At 53.3% G+C, this 19046-nt stretch overlaps 14 non-coding genes across 14 annotated transcripts; all 14 read left to right on the top strand.

Annotated features, from left to right (window-relative positions):
• The first annotated feature begins 41 nt into the window (after positions 1-41).
• On the top strand, positions 42-113 carry TRNAE-UUC (transfer RNA glutamic acid (anticodon UUC)). The gene has a single exon. It is a non-coding gene; the product is annotated as a tRNA-Glu (tRNA).
• Positions 114-743: 630 nt separating this feature from the next.
• Positions 744-815, top strand: TRNAE-CUC (transfer RNA glutamic acid (anticodon CUC)). The gene has a single exon. It is a non-coding gene; the product is annotated as a tRNA-Glu (tRNA).
• Positions 816-2261: 1446 nt separating this feature from the next.
• On the top strand, positions 2262-2333 carry TRNAE-UUC (transfer RNA glutamic acid (anticodon UUC)). The gene has a single exon. It is a non-coding gene; the product is annotated as a tRNA-Glu (tRNA).
• A 630-nt stretch (positions 2334-2963) lies between these two features.
• Positions 2964-3035, top strand: TRNAE-CUC (transfer RNA glutamic acid (anticodon CUC)). The gene has a single exon. It is a non-coding gene; the product is annotated as a tRNA-Glu (tRNA).
• Positions 3036-5183: 2148 nt separating this feature from the next.
• Positions 5184-5255, top strand: TRNAE-CUC (transfer RNA glutamic acid (anticodon CUC)). Its single transcript has one exon. It is a non-coding gene; the product is annotated as a tRNA-Glu (tRNA).
• A 1446-nt stretch (positions 5256-6701) lies between these two features.
• TRNAE-UUC (transfer RNA glutamic acid (anticodon UUC)) lies at positions 6702-6773 on the top strand. Its single transcript has one exon. It is a non-coding gene; the product is annotated as a tRNA-Glu (tRNA).
• Positions 6774-7403: 630 nt separating this feature from the next.
• On the top strand, positions 7404-7475 carry TRNAE-CUC (transfer RNA glutamic acid (anticodon CUC)). Its single transcript has one exon. It is a non-coding gene; the product is annotated as a tRNA-Glu (tRNA).
• A 3666-nt stretch (positions 7476-11141) lies between these two features.
• TRNAE-UUC (transfer RNA glutamic acid (anticodon UUC)) lies at positions 11142-11213 on the top strand. Its single transcript has one exon. It is a non-coding gene; the product is annotated as a tRNA-Glu (tRNA).
• Positions 11214-11843: 630 nt separating this feature from the next.
• TRNAE-CUC (transfer RNA glutamic acid (anticodon CUC)) lies at positions 11844-11915 on the top strand. Its single transcript has one exon. It is a non-coding gene; the product is annotated as a tRNA-Glu (tRNA).
• Positions 11916-13361: 1446 nt separating this feature from the next.
• TRNAE-UUC (transfer RNA glutamic acid (anticodon UUC)) lies at positions 13362-13433 on the top strand. The gene has a single exon. It is a non-coding gene; the product is annotated as a tRNA-Glu (tRNA).
• A 630-nt stretch (positions 13434-14063) lies between these two features.
• TRNAE-CUC (transfer RNA glutamic acid (anticodon CUC)) lies at positions 14064-14135 on the top strand. The gene has a single exon. It is a non-coding gene; the product is annotated as a tRNA-Glu (tRNA).
• Positions 14136-16283: 2148 nt separating this feature from the next.
• Positions 16284-16355, top strand: TRNAE-CUC (transfer RNA glutamic acid (anticodon CUC)). Its single transcript has one exon. It is a non-coding gene; the product is annotated as a tRNA-Glu (tRNA).
• Positions 16356-17801: 1446 nt separating this feature from the next.
• Positions 17802-17873, top strand: TRNAE-UUC (transfer RNA glutamic acid (anticodon UUC)). The gene has a single exon. It is a non-coding gene; the product is annotated as a tRNA-Glu (tRNA).
• A 630-nt stretch (positions 17874-18503) lies between these two features.
• Positions 18504-18575, top strand: TRNAE-CUC (transfer RNA glutamic acid (anticodon CUC)). The gene has a single exon. It is a non-coding gene; the product is annotated as a tRNA-Glu (tRNA).
• Positions 18576-19046: the final 471 nt, after the last annotated feature.

The raw sequence follows: 19046 nt of genomic DNA, 5'->3' as shown, positions 1-19046 counted from the left end.
CAATAAGGAAGTGAGCAAGGCAGGATCACAAGAGCATCTCCTCCCTGGTGGTCTAGTGGCTAGGATTCGGCGCTTTCACCGCCGCGGCCCGGGTTCGATTCCCGGTCAGGGAAGATCCCTCTAAGACGTAGACGTGCGTAATTTGTCCATGCAGCTCAGCTTTTTTTAATCGAAGGTCCTTAAAAAGGCACCCCGACCTATAGACGAAAGCAGAGGAAAGGGGCTGGGTCCCCTGTGTCCCAGGTTGCTTTGCTCCCATTGCCCTCAGCCACCTTCATGCGCACGCAGTCCCCCACCCAGTCAGGTGCTCTATGTGGGCGTAAAGTGCAGTACCAGCTCATCAGAAAGGTAAATTGCTGGAAAACCCGGCTGCGATGTATACATCTACTTTGGAGCACTCTTCTCCCTTGCACTCTTGAATCGGTCATTCGCAATGTATTCTTCCAGCAAGCTGAATAACGAGGTAGGTGTGAGAAGGTGTACCAGCTGTCTTTGAGCTATCAGCGGCCACTAGGTGTCCCTCTTGTGATTTCCCGGGGATCCCGATTGTACAGGAATTCGTCGGTTCAGTAGCACGGGGGAGGGGATGGCCTGTGCTTGGAAGTGACAAACAGTCTGGTGGAATCATGAGTGTTTTTTCAAGTTCTGATTCATATTCGCTGTAGAATAAAATATGCTTTCAGCCCCCATGAGCTTTGTCACTAGGAGAGCAGTGTAGGAACGTTTGCTGTATGGCTGTGGGTTCCCTGGTGGTCTAGTGGTTAGGATTCGGCGCTCTCACCGCCGCGGCCCGGGTTCGATTCCCGGTCAGGGAACAGTCCTTCTTCTGCCCTTGAATGCTTTTCCTTCCCGCAGGTCAGGGCTTCTCAAAATGAATTTGCTTTTCTGACAAACAGTTTGCCTAGCATCCCGCAATCTGGCTCCTAATTTGATTTTCGCAAGGTTCCCTTTGAGTTGCTTTCCTCGGCGGGAGGAAAATCTCTTGTGCAAGGCTCTTGAGGAAGTGAGATTCTGTATTCCGAGGTGCGCTTCTTTTCGTAGGCTTCTGACCACATGGTGTGCGGCAGGAAGTCATCTTTGACAGGGCCGCAGGCTTTGTCTCCAAATGGCATCCCGGACCCACTGCAACCCACCTTTTTGCTGAAACGGAAGTCTGGTTCAGGGTAAGAAAAAGCTGAGCTGCACGTACCGAAAGCAGCAGAGCCCAGCGGCGGAGAGGGTGTGGCCAGGGCTGTCTGATTTGCATAGTGACCAGTGGCATCTTGGGAATGTACAGGCTTTGGAGCCTAACGGGTGCTGCAGGGGTCTGCCTGGCCGGAGAAATACCTGTCTGGCGCTCCCCTCAGGACACACGTGTCTTCCGTTCGAGCATGGAGGGTGAGGGACATGGGTCACCCTCATATACAGGGGTGTGGGCATGGGCAGGATGGGGCGTGGGGGACCCGTCAGGGCATTGCCCGTTTGGAAGCCCGTTCGGAAGGCAAGAGGAGGCGGAGGCGGGAATCTCTGCTCAATTTTTTCCCGAGGCCTGGGGACAAGCCTTTGCACATTTGATCCTGCCGGGCCTGCATCAGCAGATCCTGCTCCGATGGCAAGGGAGAGCCTGCAGGTGTAAATCAAAGAAAGGGGAGAAATCCGCAAGAGGCGGGTTAACAAATTCCAGTGGCAGGCCCATGTTCCCCAGGAAGCAAGTACTTCCTCCTGCTCCCTTCAGTGGGAAAAGACATAGGAGGTGTATTTCTCTAAGCAGGGGCTCTGCGTAGGTGGCACTGCATTGCTTTGGGAAGCATCCATGCTAAGTGCAGAGTAGCAGCAGACCCCACAGCTGAGACGTGAATTGGGACTGTTAAGGAAGGGCACTGGGAGGGTGAGGAGGGCAGAGGAAAATGCTTTACAAAAGCATCTGCAAGTTCCTACACACCCGCTGAAAACCCATACCAGGGATGGGGCTCGAACCCATGCGGACAACTGTCCATTGGATCTTAAGTCCAACGCCTTAACCACTCGGCCACCCTGGTGAGACCCTAGGCCCTGCCTTACTCAGCTTCCTTTTCATGCTGGCTGCTCCAGCGCAGGCTGTCCAGCAAGAGGTGATTGCAGAGTAAAAAGGCTTTTGCAGGAGGATAAAGGTAATTGCTTATGACAAACACACTGTGTGACACCTAACTTTTCCCCACTCGTACTTTATGGGCAATCTATACAGTGGAGTTAGCTTAGTCACAATAAGGAAGTGAGCAAGGCAGGATCACAAGAGCATCTCCTCCCTGGTGGTCTAGTGGCTAGGATTCGGCGCTTTCACCGCCGCGGCCCGGGTTCGATTCCCGGTCAGGGAAGATCCCTCTAAGACGTAGACGTGCGTAATTTGTCCACGCAGCTCAGCTTTTTTTAATCGAAGGTCCTTAAAAAGGCACCCCGACCTATAGACGAAAGCAGAGGAAAGGGGCTGGGTCCCCTGTGTCCCAGGTTGCTTTGCTCCCATTGCCCTCAGCCACCTTCATGCGCACGCAGTCCCCCACCCAGTCAGGTGCTCTATGTGGGCGTAAAGTGCAGTACCAGCTCATCAGAAAGGTAAATTGCTGGAAAACCCGGCTGCGATGTATACATCTACTTTGGAGCACTCTTCTCCCTTGCACTCTTGAATCGGTCATTCGCAATGTATTTTTCCAGCAAGCTGAATAACGAGGTAGGTGTGAGAAGGTGTACCAGCTGTCTTTGAGCTATCAGCGGCCACTAGGTGTCCCTCTTGTGATTTCCCGGGGATCCCGATTGTACAGGAATTCGTCGGTTCAGTAGCACGGGGGAGGGGATGGCCTGTGCTTGGAAGTGACAAACAGTCTGGTGGAATCATGAGTGTTTTTTCAAGTTCTGATTCATATTCGCTGTAGAATAAAATATGCTTTCAGCCCCCATGAGCTTTGTCACTAGGAGAGCAGTGTAGGAACTTTTGCTGTATGGCTGTGGGTTCCCTGGTGGTCTAGTGGTTAGGATTCGGCGCTCTCACCGCCGCGGCCCGGGTTCGATTCCCGGTCAGGGAACAGTCCTTCTTCTGCCCTTGAATGCTTTTCCTTCCCGCAGGTCAGGGCTTCTCAAAATGAATTTGCTTTTCTGACAAACAGTTTGCCTAGCATCCCGCAATCTGGCTCCTAATCTGATTTTCGCAAGGTTCCCTTTGAGTTGCTTTCCTCGGCGGGAGGAAAATCTCTTGTGCAAGGCTCTTGAGGAAGTGAGATTCTGTATTCCGAGGTGCGCTTCTTTTCGTAGGATTCTGACCACATGGTGTGCGGCAGGAAGTCATCTTTGACAGGGCCGCAGGCTTTGTCTCCAAATGGCATCCCGGACCCACTGCAACCCAGCTTTTTGCTGAAACGGAAGTCTGGTTCAGGGTAAGAAAAAGCTGAGCTGCACGTACCGAAAGCAGCAGAGCCCAGCGGCGGAGAGGGTGTGGCCAGGGCTGTCTGATTTGCATAGTGGCCAGTGGCATCTTGGGAATGTACAGGCTTTGGAGCCTAACGGGTGCTGCAGGGGTCTGCCTGGCCGGAGAAATGCCTGTCTGGCGCTCCCCTCAGGACACACGTGTCTTCCGTTCGAGCATGGAGGGTGAGGGACATGGGTCACCCTCATATACAGGGGTGTGGGCATGGGCAGGATGGGGTGTGGGGGACCCGTCAGGGCATTGCCCGTTTGGAAGCCCGTTCGGAAGGCAAGAGGAGGCGGAGGCGGGAATCTCTGCTCAATTTTTTCCCGAGGCCTGGGGACAAGCCTTTGCACATTTGATCCAGCCGGGCCTGCATCAGCAGATCCTGCTCCGATGGCAAGGGAGAGCCTGCAGGTGTAAATCAAAGAAAGGGGAGAAATCCGCAAGAGGCGGGTTAACAAATTCCAGTGGCAGGCCCATGTTCCCCAGGAAGCAAGTACTTCCTCCTGCTCCCTTCAGTGGGAAAAGACATAGGAGGTGTATTTCTCTAAGCAGGGGCTCTGCGTAGGTGGCACTGCATTGCTTTGGGAAGCATCCATGCTAAGTGCAGAGTAGCAGCAGACCCCACAGCTGAGACGTGAATTGGGACTGTTAAGGAAGGGCACTGGGAGGGTGAGGAGGGCAGAGGAAAATGCTTTACAAAAGCATTTGCAAGTTCCTACACACCCGCTGAAAACCCATACCAGGGATGGGGCTCGAACCCATGCGGACAACTGTCCATTGGATCTTAAGTCCAACGCCTTAACAACTCGGCCACCCTGGTGAGACCCTAGGCCCTGCCTTACTCAGCTCCCTTTTCATGCTGGCTGCTCCAGCGCAGGCTGTCCAGCAAGAGGTGATTGCAGAGTAAAAAGGCTTTTGCAGGAGGATAAAGGTAATTGCTTATGACAAACACACTGTGTGACACCTAACTTTTCCCCACTCGTACTTTATGGGCAATCTATACAGTGGAGTTAGCTTAGTCACAATAAGGAAGTGAGCAAGGCAGGCTCACAAAAGCATCTCCTCTCTGGTGGTCTAGTGGCTAGGATTCGGCGCTTTCACCCCCGCGGCCCGGGTTCGATTCCCGGTCAGGGAAGATCCCTCTAAGACGTAGACGTGCGTAATTTGTCCACGCAGCTCAGCTTTTTTTAATCCAAGGTCCTTAAAAAGGCACCCCGACCTATAGACGAAAGCAGAGGAAAGGGGCTGGGTCCCCTGTGTCCCAGGTTGCTTTGCTCCCATTGCCCTCAGCCACCTTCATGCGCACGCAGTCCCCCACCCAGTCAGGTGCTCTATGTGGGCGTAAAGTGCAGTACCAGCTCATCAGAAAGGTAAATTGCTGGAAAACCCGGCTGCGATGTATACATCTACTTTGGAGCACTCTTCTCCCTTGCACTCTTAAATCGGTCATTCGCAATGTATTCTTCCAGCAAGCTGAATAACGAGGTAGGTGTGAGAAGGTGTACCAGCTGTCTTTGAGCTATCAGCGGCCACTAGGTGTCCCTCTTGTGATTTCCCGGGGATCCCGATTGTACAGGAATTCGTCGGTTCAGTAGCACGGGGGAGGGGATGGCCTGTGCTTGGAAGTGACAAACAGTCTGGTGGAATCATAAGTGTTTTTTCAAGTTCTGATTCATATTCGCTGTAGAATAAAATATGCTTTCAGCCCCCATGAGCTTTGTCACTAGGAGAGCAGTGTAGGAACTTTTGCTGTATGGCTGTGGGTTCCCTGGTGGTCTAGTGGTTAGGATTCGGCGCTCTCACCGCCGCGGCCCGGGTTCGATTCCCGGTCAGGGAACAGTCCTTCTTCTGCCCTTGAATGCTTTTCCTTCCCGCAGGTCAGGGCTTCTCAAAATGAATTTGCTTTTCTGACAAACAGTTTGTCTAGCATCCCGCAATCTGGCTCCTAATTTGATTTTCGCAAGGTTCCCTTTGAGTTGCTTTCCTCGGCGGGAGGAAAATCTCTTGTGCAAGGCTCTTGAGGAAGTGAGATTCTGTATTCCGAGGTGCGCTTCTTTTCGTAGGCTTCTGACCACATGGTGTGCGGCAGGAAGTCATCTTTGACAGGGCCGCAGGCTTTGTCTCCAAATGGCATCCCGGACCCACTGCAACCCACCTTTTTGCTGAAACGGAAGTCTGGTTCAGGGTAAGAAAAAGCTGAGCTGCACGTACCGAAAGCAGCAGAGCCCAGCGGTGGAGAGGGTGTGGCCAGGGCTGTCTGATTTGCATAGTGACCAGTGGCATCTTGGGAATGTACAGGCTTTGGAGCTTAACGGGTGCTGCAGGGGTCTGCCTGGCCGGAGAAATGCCTGTCTGGCGCTCCCCTCAGGACACACGTGTCTTCCGTTCGAGCATGGAGGGTGAGGGACATGGGTCACCCTCATATACAGGGGTGTGGGCATGGGCAGGATGGGGCGTGGGGGACCCGTCAGGGTATTGCCCGTTTGGAAGCCCGTTCGGAAGGCAAGAGGAGGCGGAGGCGGGAATCTCTGCTCAATTTTTTCCCGAGGCCTGGGGACAAGCCTTTGCACATTTGATCCAGCCGGGCCTGCATCAGCAGATCCTGCTCCGATGGCAAGGGAGAGCCTGCAGGTGTAAATCAAAGAAAGGGGAGAAATCCGCAAGAGGCGGGTTAACAAATTCCAGTGGCAGGCCCATGTTCCCCAGGAAGCAAGTACTTCCTCCTGCTCCCTTCAGTGGGAAAAGACATAGGAGGTGTATTTCTCTAAGCAGGGGCTCTGCGTAGGTGGCACTGCATTGCTTTGGGAAGCATCCATGCTAAGTGCAGAGTAGCAGCAGACCCCACAGCTGAGACGTGAATTGGGACTGTTAAGGAAGGGCACTGGGAGGGTGAGGAGGGCAGAGGAAAATGCTTTAAAAAAGCATCTGCAAGTTCCTACACACCCGCTGAAAACCCATACCAGGGATGGGGCTCGAACCCATGCGGACAACTGTCCATTGGATCTTAAGTCCAACGCCTTAACCACTCGGCCACCCTGGTGAGACCCTAGGCCCTGCCTTACTCAGCTCCCTTTTCATGCTGGCTGCTCCAGCGCAGGCTGTCCAGCAAGAGGTGATTGCAGAGTAAAAAGGCTTTTGCAGGAGGATAAAGGTAATTGCTTATGACAAACACACTGTGTGACACCTAACTTTTCCCCACTCGTACTTTATGGGCAATCTATACAGTGGAGTTAGCTTAGTCACAATAAGGAAGTGAGCAAGGCAGGCTCACAAGAGCATCTCCTCCCTGGTGGTCTAGTGGCTAGGATTCGGCGCTTTCACCGCCGCGGCCCGGGTTCGATTCCCGGTCAGGGAAGATCCCTCTAAGACGTAGACGTGCGTAATTTGTCCACGCAGCTCAGCTTTTTTTAATCGAAGGTCCTTAAAAAGGCACCCCGACCTATAGACGAAAGCAGAGGAAAGGGGCTGGGTCCCCTGTGTCCCAGGTTGCTTTGCTCCCATTGCCCTCAGCCACCTTCATGCGCACGCAGTCCCCCACCCAGTCAGGTGCTCTATGTGGGCGTAAAGTGCAGTACCAGCTCATCAGAAAGGTAAATTGCTGGAAAACCCGGCTGCGATGTATACATCTACTTTGGAGCACTCTTCTCCCTTGCACTCTTGAATCGGTCATTCGCAATGTATTCTTCCAGCAAGCTGAATAACGAGGTAGGTGTGAGAAGGTGTACCAGCTGTCTTTGAGCTATCAGCGGCCACTAGGTGTCCCTCTTGTGATTTCCCGGGGATCCCGATTGTACAGGAATTCGTCGGTTCAGTAGCACGGGGGAGGGGATGGCCTGTGCTTGGAAGTGACAAACAGTCTGGTGGAATCATGAGTGTTTTTTCAAGTTCTGATTCATATTCGCTGTAGAATAAAATATGCTTTCAGCCCCCATGAGCTTTGTCACTAGGAGAGCAGTGTAGGAACTTTTGCTGTATGGCTGTGGGTTCCCTGGTGGTCTAGTGGTTAGGATTCGGCGCTCTCACCGCCGCGGCCCGGGTTCGATTCCCGGTCAGGGAACAGTCCTTCTTCTGCCCTTGAATGCTTTTCCTTCCCGCAGGTCAGGGCTTCTCAAAATGAATTTGCTTTTCTGACAAACAGTTTGCCTAGCATCCCGCAATCTGGCTCCTAATTTGATTTTCGCAAGGTTCCCTTTGAGTTGCTTTCCTCGGCGGGAGGAAAATCTCTTGTGCAAGGCTCTTGAGGAAGTGAGATTCTGTATTCCGAGGTGCGCTTCTTTTCGTAGGCTTCTGACCACATGGTGTGCGGCAGGAAGTCATCTTTGACAGGGCCGCAGGCTTTGTCTCCAAATGGCATCCCGGACCCACTGCAACCCACCTTTTTGCTGAAACGGAAGTCTGGTTCAGGGTAAGAAAAAGCTGAGCTGCACGTACCGAAAGCAGCAGAGCCCAGCGGCGGAGAGGGTGTGGCCAGGGCTGTCTGATTTGCATAGTGGCCAGTGGCATCTTGGGAATGTACAGGCTTTGGAGCCTAACGGGTGCTGCAGGGGTCTGCCTGGCCGGAGAAATGCCTGTCTGGCGCTCCCCTCAGGACACACGTGTCTTCCGTTCGAGCATGGAGGGTGAGGGACATGGGTCACCCTCATATACAGGGGTGTGGGCATGGGCAGGATGGGGTGTGGGGGACCCGTCAGGGCACTGCCCGTTTGGAAGCCCGTTCGGAAGGCAAGAGGAGGCGGAGGCGGGAATCTCTGCTCAATTTTTTCCCGAGGCCTGGGGACAAGCCTTTGCACATTTGATCCAGCCGGGCCTGCATCAGCAGATCCTGCTCCGATGGCAAGGGAGAGCCTGCAGGTGTAAATCAAAGAAAGGGGAGAAATCCGCAAGAGGCGGGTTAACAAATTCCAGTGGCAGGCCCATGTTCCCCAGGAAGCAAGTACTTCCTCCTGCTCCCTTCAGTGGGAAAAGACATAGGAGGTGTATTTCTCTAAGCAGGGGCTCTGCGTAGGTGGCACTGCATTGCTTTGGGAAGCATCCATGCTAAGTGCAGAGTAGCAGCAGACCCCACAGCTGAGACGTGAATTGGGACTGTTAAGGAAGGGCACTGGGAGGGTGAGGAGGGCAGAGGAAAATGCTTTACAAAAGCATTTGCAAGTTCCTACACACCCGCTGAAAACCCATACCAGGGATGGGGCTCGAACCCATGCGGACAACTGTCCATTGGATCTTAAGTCCAACGCCTTAACAACTCGGCCACCCTGGTGAGACCCTAGGCCCTGCCTTACTCAGCTCCCTTTTCATGCTGGCTGCTCCAGCGCAGGCTGTCCAGCAAGAGGTGATTGCAGAGTAAAAAGGCTTTTGCAGGAGGATAAAGGTAATTGCTTATGACAAACACACTGTGTGACACCTAACTTTTCCCCACTCGTACTTTATGGGCAATCTATACAGTGGAGTTAGCTTAGTCACAATAAGGAAGTGAGCAAGGCAGGCTCACAAAAGCATCTCCTCTCTGGTGGTCTAGTGGCTAGGATTCGGCGCTTTCACCCCCGCGGCCCGGGTTCGATTCCCGGTCAGGGAAGATCCCTCTAAGACGTAGACGTGCGTAATTTGTCCACGCAGCTCAGCTTTTTTTAATCCAAGGTCCTTAAAAAGGCACCCCGACCTATAGACGAAAGCAGAGGAAAGGGGCTGGGTCCCCTGTGTCCCAGGTTGCTTTGCTCCCATTGCCCTCAGCCACCTTCATGCGCACGCAGTCCCCCACCCAGTCAGGTGCTCTATGTGGGCGTAAAGTGCAGTACCAGCTCATCAGAAAGGTAAATTGCTGGAAAACCCGGCTGCGATGTATACATCTACTTTGGAGCACTCTTCTCCCTTGCACTCTTAAATCGGTCATTCGCAATGTATTCTTCCAGCAAGCTGAATAACGAGGTAGGTGTGAGAAGGTGTACCAGCTGTCTTTGAGCTATCAGCGGCCACTAGGTGTCCCTCTTGTGATTTCCCGGGGATCCCGATTGTACAGGAATTCGTCGGTTCAGTAGCACGGGGGAGGGGATGGCCTGTGCTTGGAAGTGACAAACAGTCTGGTGGAATCATAAGTGTTTTTTCAAGTTCTGATTCATATTCGCTGTAGAATAAAATATGCTTTCAGCCCCCATGAGCTTTGTCACTAGGAGAGCAGTGTAGGAACTTTTGCTGTATGGCTGTGGGTTCCCTGGTGGTCTAGTGGTTAGGATTCGACGCTCTCACCGCCGCGGCCCGGGTTCGATTCCCGGTCAGGGAACAGTCCTTCTTCTGCCCTTGAATGCTTTTCCTTCCCGCAGGTCAGGGCTTCTCAAAATGAATTTGCTTTTCTGACAAACAGTTTGTCTAGCATCCCGCAATCTGGCTCCTAATTTGATTTTCGCAAGGTTCCCTTTGAGTTGCTTTCCTCGGCGGGAGGAAAATCTCTTGTGCAAGGCTCTTGAGGAAGTGAGATTCTGTATTCCGAGGTGCGCTTCTTTTCGTAGGCTTCTGACCACATGGTGTGCGGCAGGAAGTCATCTTTGACAGGGCCGCAGGCTTTGTCTCCAAATGGCATCCCGGACCCACTGCAACCCACCTTTTTGCTGAAACGGAAGTCTGGTTCAGGGTAAGAAAAAGCTGAGCTGCACGTACCGAAAGCAGCAGAGCCCAGCGGTGGAGAGGGTGTGGCCAGGGCTGTCTGATTTGCATAGTGACCAGTGGCATCTTGGGAATGTACAGGCTTTGGAGCTTAACGGGTGCTGCAGGGGTCTGCCTGGCCGGAGAAATGCCTGTCTGGCGCTCCCCTCAGGACACACGTGTCTTCCGTTCGAGCATGGAGGGTGAGGGACATGGGTCACCCTCATATACAGGGGTGTGGGCATGGGCAGGATGGGGCGTGGGGGACCCGTCAGGGTATTGCCCGTTTGGAAGCCCGTTCGGAAGGCAAGAGGAGGCGGAGGCGGGAATCTCTGCTCAATTTTTTCCCGAGGCCTGGGGACAAGCCTTTGCACATTTGATCCAGCCGGGCCTGCATCAGCAGATCCTGCTCCGATGGCAAGGGAGAGCCTGCAGGTGTAAATCAAAGAAAGGGGAGAAATCCGCAAGAGGCGGGTTAACAAATTCCAGTGGCAGGCCCATGTTCCCCAGGAAGCAAGTACTTCCTCCTGCTCCCTTCAGTGGGAAAAGACATAGGAGGTGTATTTCTCTAAGCAGGGGCTCTGCGTAGGTGGCACTGCATTGCTTTGGGAAGCATCCATGCTAAGTGCAGAGTAGCAGCAGACCCCACAGCTGAGACGTGAATTGGGACTGTTAAGGAAGGGCACTGGGAGGGTGAGGAGGGCAGAGGAAAATGCTTTAAAAAAGCATCTGCAAGTTCCTACACACCCGCTGAAAACCCATACCAGGGATGGGGCTCGAACCCATGCGGACAACTGTCCATTGGATCTTAAGTCCAACGCCTTAACCACTCGGCCACCCTGGTGAGACCCTAGGCCCTGCCTTACTCAGCTCCCTTTTCATGCTGGCTGCTCCAGCGCAGGCTGTCCAGCAAGAGGTGATTGCAGAGTAAAAAGGCTTTTGCAGGAGGATAAAGGTAATTGCTTATGACAAACACACTGTGTGACACCTAACTTTTCCCCACTCGTACTTTATGGGCAATCTATACAGTGGAGTTAGCTTAGTCACAATAAGGAAGTGAGCAAGGCAGGCTCACAAGAGCATCTCCTCCCTGGTGGTCTAGTGGCTAGGATTCGGCGCTTTCACCGCCGCGGCCCGGGTTCGATTCCCGGTCAGGGAAGATCCCTCTAAGACGTAGACGTGCGTAATTTGTCCACGCAGCTCAGCTTTTTTTAATCGAAGGTCCTTAAAAAGGCACCCCGACCTATAGACGAAAGCAGAGGAAAGGGGCTGGGTCCCCTGTGTCCCAGGTTGCTTTGCTCCCATTGCCCTCAGCCACCTTCATGCGCACGCAGTCCCCCACCCAGTCAGGTGCTCTATGTGGGCGTAAAGTGCAGTACCAGCTCATCAGAAAGGTAAATTGCTGGAAAACCCGGCTGCGATGTATACATCTACTTTGGAGCACTCTTCTCCCTTGCACTCTTGAATCGGTCATTCGCAATGTATTCTTCCAGCAAGCTGAATAACGAGGTAGGTGTGAGAAGGTGTACCAGCTGTCTTTGAGCTATCAGCGGCCACTAGGTGTCCCTCTTGTGATTTCCCGGGGATCCCGATTGTACAGGAATTCGTCGGTTCAGTAGCACGGGGGAGGGGATGGCCTGTGCTTGGAAGTGACAAACAGTCTGGTGGAATCATGAGTGTTTTTTCAAGTTCTGATTCATATTCGCTGTAGAATAAAATATGCTTTCAGCCCCCATGAGCTTTGTCACTAGGAGAGCAGTGTAGGAACTTTTGCTGTATGGCTGTGGGTTCCCTGGTGGTCTAGTGGTTAGGATTCGGCGCTCTCACCGCCGCGGCCCGGGTTCGATTCCCGGTCAGGGAACAGTCCTTCTTCTGCCCTTGAATGCTTTTCCTTCCCGCAGGTCAGGGCTTCTCAAAATGAATTTGCTTTTCTGACAAACAGTTTGCCTAGCATCCCGCAATCTGGCTCCTAATTTGATTTTCGCAAGGTTCCCTTTGAGTTGCTTTCCTCGGCGGGAGGAAAATCTCTTGTGCAAGGCTCTTGAGGAAGTGAGATTCTGTATTCCGAGGTGCGCTTCTTTTCGTAGGCTTCTGACCACATGGTGTGCGGCAGGAAGTCATCTTTGACAGGGCCGCAGGCTTTGTCTCCAAATGGCATCCCGGACCCACTGCAACCCACCTTTTTGCTGAAACGGAAGTCTGGTTCAGGGTAAGAAAAAGCTGAGCTGCACGTACCGAAAGCAGCAGAGCCCAGCGGCGGAGAGGGTGTGGCCAGGGCTGTCTGATTTGCATAGTGGCCAGTGGCATCTTGGGAATGTACAGGCTTTGGAGCCTAACGGGTGCTGCAGGGGTCTGCCTGGCCGGAGAAATGCCTGTCTGGCGCTCCCCTCAGGACACACGTGTCTTCCGTTCGAGCATGGAGGGTGAGGGACATGGGTCACCCTCATATACAGGGGTGTGGGCATGGGCAGGATGGGGTGTGGGGGACCCGTCAGGGCACTGCCCGTTTGGAAGCCCGTTCGGAAGGCAAGAGGAGGCGGAGGCGGGAATCTCTGCTCAATTTTTTCCCGAGGCCTGGGGACAAGCCTTTGCACATTTGATCCAGCCGGGCCTGCATCAGCAGATCCTGCTCCGATGGCAAGGGAGAGCCTGCAGGTGTAAATCAAAGAAAGGGGAGAAATCCGCAAGAGGCGGGTTAACAAATTCCAGTGGCAGGCCCATGTTCCCCAGGAAGCAAGTACTTCCTCCTGCTCCCTTCAGTGGGAAAAGACATAGGAGGTGTATTTCTCTAAGCAGGGGCTCTGCGTAGGTGGCACTGCATTGCTTTGGGAAGCATCCATGCTAAGTGCAGAGTAGCAGCAGACCCCACAGCTGAGACGTGAATTGGGACTGTTAAGGAAGGGCACTGGGAGGGTGAGGAGGGCAGAGGAAAATGCTTTAAAAAAGCATCTGCAAGTTCCTACACACCCGCTGAAAACCCATACCAGGGATGGGGCTCAAACCCATGCGGACAACTGTCCATTGGATCTTAAGTCCAACGCCTTAACCACTCGGCCACCCTGGTGAGACCCTAGGCCCTGCCTTACTCAGCTCCCTTTTCATGCTGGCTGCTCCAGCGCAGGCTGTCCAGCAAGAGGTGATTGCAGAGTAAAAAGGCTTTTGCAGGAGGATAAAGGTAATTGCTTATGACAAACACACTGTGTGACACCTAACTTTTCCCCACTCGTACTTTATGGGCAATCTATACAGTGGAGTTAGCTTAGTCACAATAAGGAAGTGAGCAAGGCAGGCTCACAAGAGCATCTCCTCCCTGGTGGTCTAGTGGCTAGGATTCGGCGCTTTCACCGCCGCGGCCCGGGTTCGATTCCCGGTCAGGGAAGATCCCTCTAAGACGTAGACGTGCGTAATTTGTCCACGCAGCTCAGCTTTTTTTAATCGAAGGTCCTTAAAAAGGCACCCCGACCTATAGACGAAAGCAGAGGAAAGGGGCTGGGTCCCCTGTGTCCCAGGTTGCTTTGCTCCCATTGCCCTCAGCCACCTTCATGCGCACGCAGTCCCCCACCCAGTCAGGTGCTCTATGTGGGCGTAAAGTGCAGTACCAGCTCATCAGAAAGGTAAATTGCTGGAAAACCCGGCTGCGATGTATACATCTACTTTGGAGCACTCTTCTCCCTTGCACTCTTGAATCGGTCATTCGCAATGTATTCTTCCAGCAAGCTGAATAACGAGGTAGGTGTGAGAAGGTGTACCAGCTGTCTTTGAGCTATCAGCGGCCACTAGGTGTCCCTCTTGTGATTTCCCGGGGATCCCGATTGTACAGGAATTCGTCGGTTCAGTAGCACGGGGGAGGGGATGGCCTGTGCTTGGAAGTGACAAACAGTCTGGTGGAATCATGAGTGTTTTTTCAAGTTCTGATTCATATTCGCTGTAGAATAAAATATGCTTTCAGCCCCCATGAGCTTTGTCACTAGGAGAGCAGTGTAGGAACGTTTGCTGTATGGCTGTGGGTTCCCTGGTGGTCTAGTGGTTAGGATTCGGCGCTCTCACCGCCGCGGCCCGGGTTCGATTCCCGGTCAGGGAACAGTCCTTCTTCTGCCCTTGAATGCTTTTCCTTCCCGCAGGTCAGGGCTTCTCAAAATGAATTTGCTTTTCTGACAAACAGTTTGCCTAGCATCCCGCAATCTGGCTCCTAATTTGATTTTCGCAAGGTTCCCTTTGAGTTGCTTTCCTCGGCGGGAGGAAAATCTCTTGTGCAAGGCTCTTGAGGAAGTGAGATTCTGTATTCCGAGGTGCGCTTCTTTTCGTAGGCTTCTGACCACATGGTGTGCGGCAGGAAGTCATCTTTGACAGGGCCGCAGGCTTTGTCTCCAAATGGCATCCCGGACCCACTGCAACCCACCTTTTTGCTGAAACGGAAGTCTGGTTCAGGGTAAGAAAAAGCTGAGCTGCACGTACCGAAAGCAGCAGAGCCCAGCGGCGGAGAGGGTGTGGCCAGGGCTGTCTGATTTGCATAGTGACCAGTGGCATCTTGGGAATGTACAGGCTTTGGAGCCTAACGGGTGCTGCAGGGGTCTGCCTGGCCGGAGAAATACCTGTCTGGCGCTCCCCTCAGGACACACGTGTCTTCCGTTCGAGCATGGAGGGTGAGGGACATGGGTCACCCTCATATACAGGGGTGTGGGCATGGGCAGGATGGGGCGTGGGGGACCCGTCAGGGCATTGCCCGTTTGGAAGCCCGTTCGGAAGGCAAGAGGAGGCGGAGGCGGGAATCTCTGCTCAATTTTTTCCCGAGGCCTGGGGACAAGCCTTTGCACATTTGATCCTGCCGGGCCTGCATCAGCAGATCCTGCTCCGATGGCAAGGGAGAGCCTGCAGGTGTAAATCAAAGAAAGGGGAGAAATCCGCAAGAGGCGGGTTAACAAATTCCAGTGGCAGGCCCATGTTCCCCAGGAAGCAAGTACTTCCTCCTGCTCCCTTCAGTGGGAAAAGACATAGGAGGTGTATTTCTCTAAGCAGGGGCTCTGCGTAGGTGGCACTGCATTGCTTTGGGAAGCATCCATGCTAAGTGCAGAGTAGCAGCAGACCCCACAGCTGAGACGTGAATTGGGACTGTTAAGGAAGGGCACTGGGAGGGTGAGGAGGGCAGAGGAAAATGCTTTACAAAAGCATCTGCAAGTTCCTACACACCCGCTGAAAACCCATACCAGGGATGGGGCTCGAACCCATGCGGACAACTGTCCATTGGATCTTAAGTCCAACGCCTTAACCACTCGGCCACCCTGGTGAGACCCTAGGCCCTGCCTTACTCAGCTTCCTTTTCATGCTGGCTGCTCCAGCCCAGGCTGTCCAGCAAGAGGTGATTGCAGAGTAAAAAGGCTTTTGCAGGAGGATAAAGGTAATTGCTTATGACAAACACACTGTGTGACACCTAACTTTTCCCCACTCGTACTTTATGGGCAATCTATACAGTGGAGTTAGCTTAGTCACAATAAGGAAGTGAGCAAGGCAGGATCACAAGAGCATCTCCTCCCTGGTGGTCTAGTGGCTAGGATTCGGCGCTTTCACCGCCGCTGCCCGGGTTCGATTCCCGGTCAGGGAAGATCCCTCTAAGACGTAGACGTGCGTAATTTGTCCACGCAGCTCAGCTTTTTTTAATCGAAGGTCCTTAAAAAGGCACCCCGACCTATAGACGAAAGCAGAGGAAAGGGGCTGGGTCCCCTGTGTCCCAGGTTGCTTTGCTCCCATTACCCTCAGCCACCTTCATGCGCACGCAGTCCCCCACCCAGTCAGGTGCTCTATGTGGGCGTAAAGTGCAGTACCAGCTCATCAGAAAGGTAAATTGCTGGAAAACCCGGCTGCGATGTATACATCTACTTTGGAGCACTCTTCTCCCTTGCACTCTTGAATCGGTCATTCGCAATGTATTCTTCCAGCAAGCTGAATAACGAGGTAGGTGTGAGAAGGTGTACCAGCTGTCTTTGAGCTATCAGCGGCCACTAGGTGTCCCTCTTGTGATTTCCCGGGGATCCCGATTGTACAGGAATTCGTCGGTTCAGTAGCACGGGGGAGGGGATGGCCTGTGCTTGGAAGTGACAAACAGTCTGGTGGAATCATGAGTGTTTTTTCAAGTTCTGATTCATATTCGCTGTAGAATAAAATATGCTTTCAGCCCCCATGAGCTTTGTCACTAGGAGAGCAGTGTAGGAACTTTTGCTGTATGGCTGTGGGTTCCCTGGTGGTCTAGTGGTTAGGATTCGGCGCTCTCACCGCCGCGGCCCGGGTTCGATTCCCGGTCAGGGAACAGTCCTTCTTCTGCCCTTGAATGCTTTTCCTTCCCGCAGGTCAGGGCTTCTCAAAATGAATTTGCTTTTCTGACAAACAGTTTGCCTAGCATCCCGCAATCTGGCTCCTAATCTGATTTTCGCAAGGTTCCCTTTGAGTTGCTTTCCTCGGCGGGAGGAAAATCTCTTGTGCAAGGCTCTTGAGGAAGTGAGATTCTGTATTCCGAGGTGCGCTTCTTTTCGTAGGATTCTGACCACATGGTGTGCGGCAGGAAGTCATCTTTGACAGGGCCGCAGGCTTTGTCTCCAAATGGCATCCCGGACCCACTGCAACCCAGCTTTTTGCTGAAACGGAAGTCTGGTTCAGGGTAAGAAAAAGCTGAGCTGCACGTACCGAAAGCAGCAGAGCCCAGCGGCGGAGAGAGTGTGGCCAGGGCTGTCTGATTTGCATAGTGGCCAGTGGCATCTTGGGAACGTACAGGCTTTGGAGCCTAACGGGTGCTGCAGGGGTCTGCCTGGCCGGAGAAATGCCTGTCTGGCGCTCCCCTCAGGACACACGTGTCTTCCGTTCGAGCATGGAGGGTGAGGGACATGGGTCACCCTCATATACAGGGGTGTGGGCATGGGCAGGATGGGGTGTGGGGGACCCGTCAGGGCATTGCCCGTTTGGAAGCCCGTTCGGAAGGCAAGAGGAGGCGGAGGCGGGAATCTCTGCTCAATTTTTTCCCGAGGCCTGGGGACAAGCCTTTGCACATTTGATCCAGCCGGGCCTGCATCAGCAGATCCTGCTCCGATGGCAAGGGAGAGCCTGCAGGTGTAAATCAAAGAAAGGGGAGAAATCCGCAAGAGGCGGGTTAACAAATTCCAGTGGCAGGCCCATGTTCCCCAGGAAGCAAGTACTTCCTCCTGCTCCCTTCAGTGGGAAAAGACATAGGAGGTGTATTTCTCTAAGCAGGGGCTCTGCGTAGGTGGCACTGCATTGCTTTGGGAAGCATCCATGCTAAGTGCAGAGTAGCAGCAGACCCTACAGCTGAGACGTGAATTGGGACTGTTAAGGAAGGGCACTGGGAGGGTGAGGAGGGCAGAGGAAAATGCTTTAAAAAAGCATCTGCAAGTTCCTACACACCCGCTGATAACCCATACCAGGGATGGGGCTCGAACCCATGCGGACAACTGTCCATTGGATCTTAAGTCCAACGCCTTAACCACTCGGCCACCCTGGTGAGACCCTAGGCCCTGCTTTACTCAGCTCCCTTTTCATGCTGGCTGCTCCAGCGCAGGCTGTCCAGCAAGAGGTGATTGCAGAGTAAAAAGGCTTTTGCAGGAGGATAAAGGTAATTGCTTATGACAAACACACTGTGTGACACCTAACTTTTCCCCACTCGTACTTTATGGGCAATCTATACAGTGGAGTTAGCTTAGTCACAATAAGGAAGTGAGCAAGGCAGGCTCACAAGAGCATCTCCTCCCTGGTGGTCTAGTGGCTAGGATTCGGCGCTTTCACCGCCGCGGCCCGGGTTCGATTCCCGGTCAGGGAAGATCCCTCTAAGACGTAGACGTGCGTAATTTGTCCACGCAGCTCAGCTTTTTTTAATCGAAGGTCCTTAAAAAGGCACCCCGACCTATAGACGAAAGCAGAGGAAAGGGGCTGGGTCCCCTGTGTCCCAGGTTGCTTTGCTCCCATTGCCCTCAGCCACCTTCATGCGCACGCAGTCCCCCACCCAGTCAGGTGCTCTATGTGGGCGTAAAGTGCAGTACCAGCTCATCAGAAAGGTAAATTGCTGGAAAACCCGGCTGCGATGTATACATCTACTTTGGAGCACTCTTCTCCCTTGCACTCTTGAATCGGTCATTCGCAATGTATTCTTCCAGCAAGCTGAATAACGAGGTAGGTGTGAGAAGGTGTACCAGCTGTCTTTGAGCTATCAGCGGCCACTAGGTGTCCCTCTTGTGATTTCCCGGGGATCCCGATTGTACAGGAATTCGTCGGTTCAGTAGCACGGGGGAGGGGATGGCCTGTGCTTGGAAGTGACAAACAGTCTGGTGGAATCATGAGTGTTTTTTCAAGTTCTGATTCATATTCGCTGTAGAATAAAATATGCTTTCAGCCCCCATGAGCTTTGTCACTAGGAGAGCAGTGTAGGAACTTTTGCTGTATGGCTGTGGGTTCCCTGGTGGTCTAGTGGTTAGGATTCGGCGCTCTCACCGCCGCGGCCCGGGTTCGATTCCCGGTCAGGGAACAGTCCTTCTTCTGCCCTTGAATGCTTTTCCTTCCCGCAGGTCAGGGCTTCTCAAAATGAATTTGCTTTTCTGACAAACAGTTTGCCTAGCATCCCGCAATCTGGCTCCTAATTTGATTTTCGCAAGGTTCCCTTTGAGTTGCTTTCCTCGGCGGGAGGAAAATCTCTTGTGCAAGGCTCTTGAGGAAGTGAGATTCTGTATTCCGAGGTGCGCTTCTTTTCGTAGGCTTCTGACCACATGGTGTGCGGCAGGAAGTCATCTTTGACAGGGCCGCAGGCTTTGTCTCCAAATGGCATCCCGGACCCACTGCAACCCACCTTTTTGCTGAAACGGAAGTCTGGTTCAGGGTAAGAAAAAGCTGAGCTGCACGTACCGAAAGCAGCAGAGCCCAGCGGCGGAGAGGGTGTGGCCAGGGCTGTCTGATTTGCATAGTGACCAGTGGCATCTTGGGAATGTACAGGCTTTGGAGC

The sequence above is a fragment of the Triturus cristatus genome, chromosome 5_2 (assembly GCF_964204655.1).
Source record: "Triturus cristatus chromosome 5_2, aTriCri1.1, whole genome shotgun sequence".
Classification (NCBI taxonomy): Eukaryota; Metazoa; Chordata; class Amphibia; order Caudata; family Salamandridae; genus Triturus; species Triturus cristatus.
This window is presented reverse-complemented; position numbering and strand designations above follow the sequence as displayed.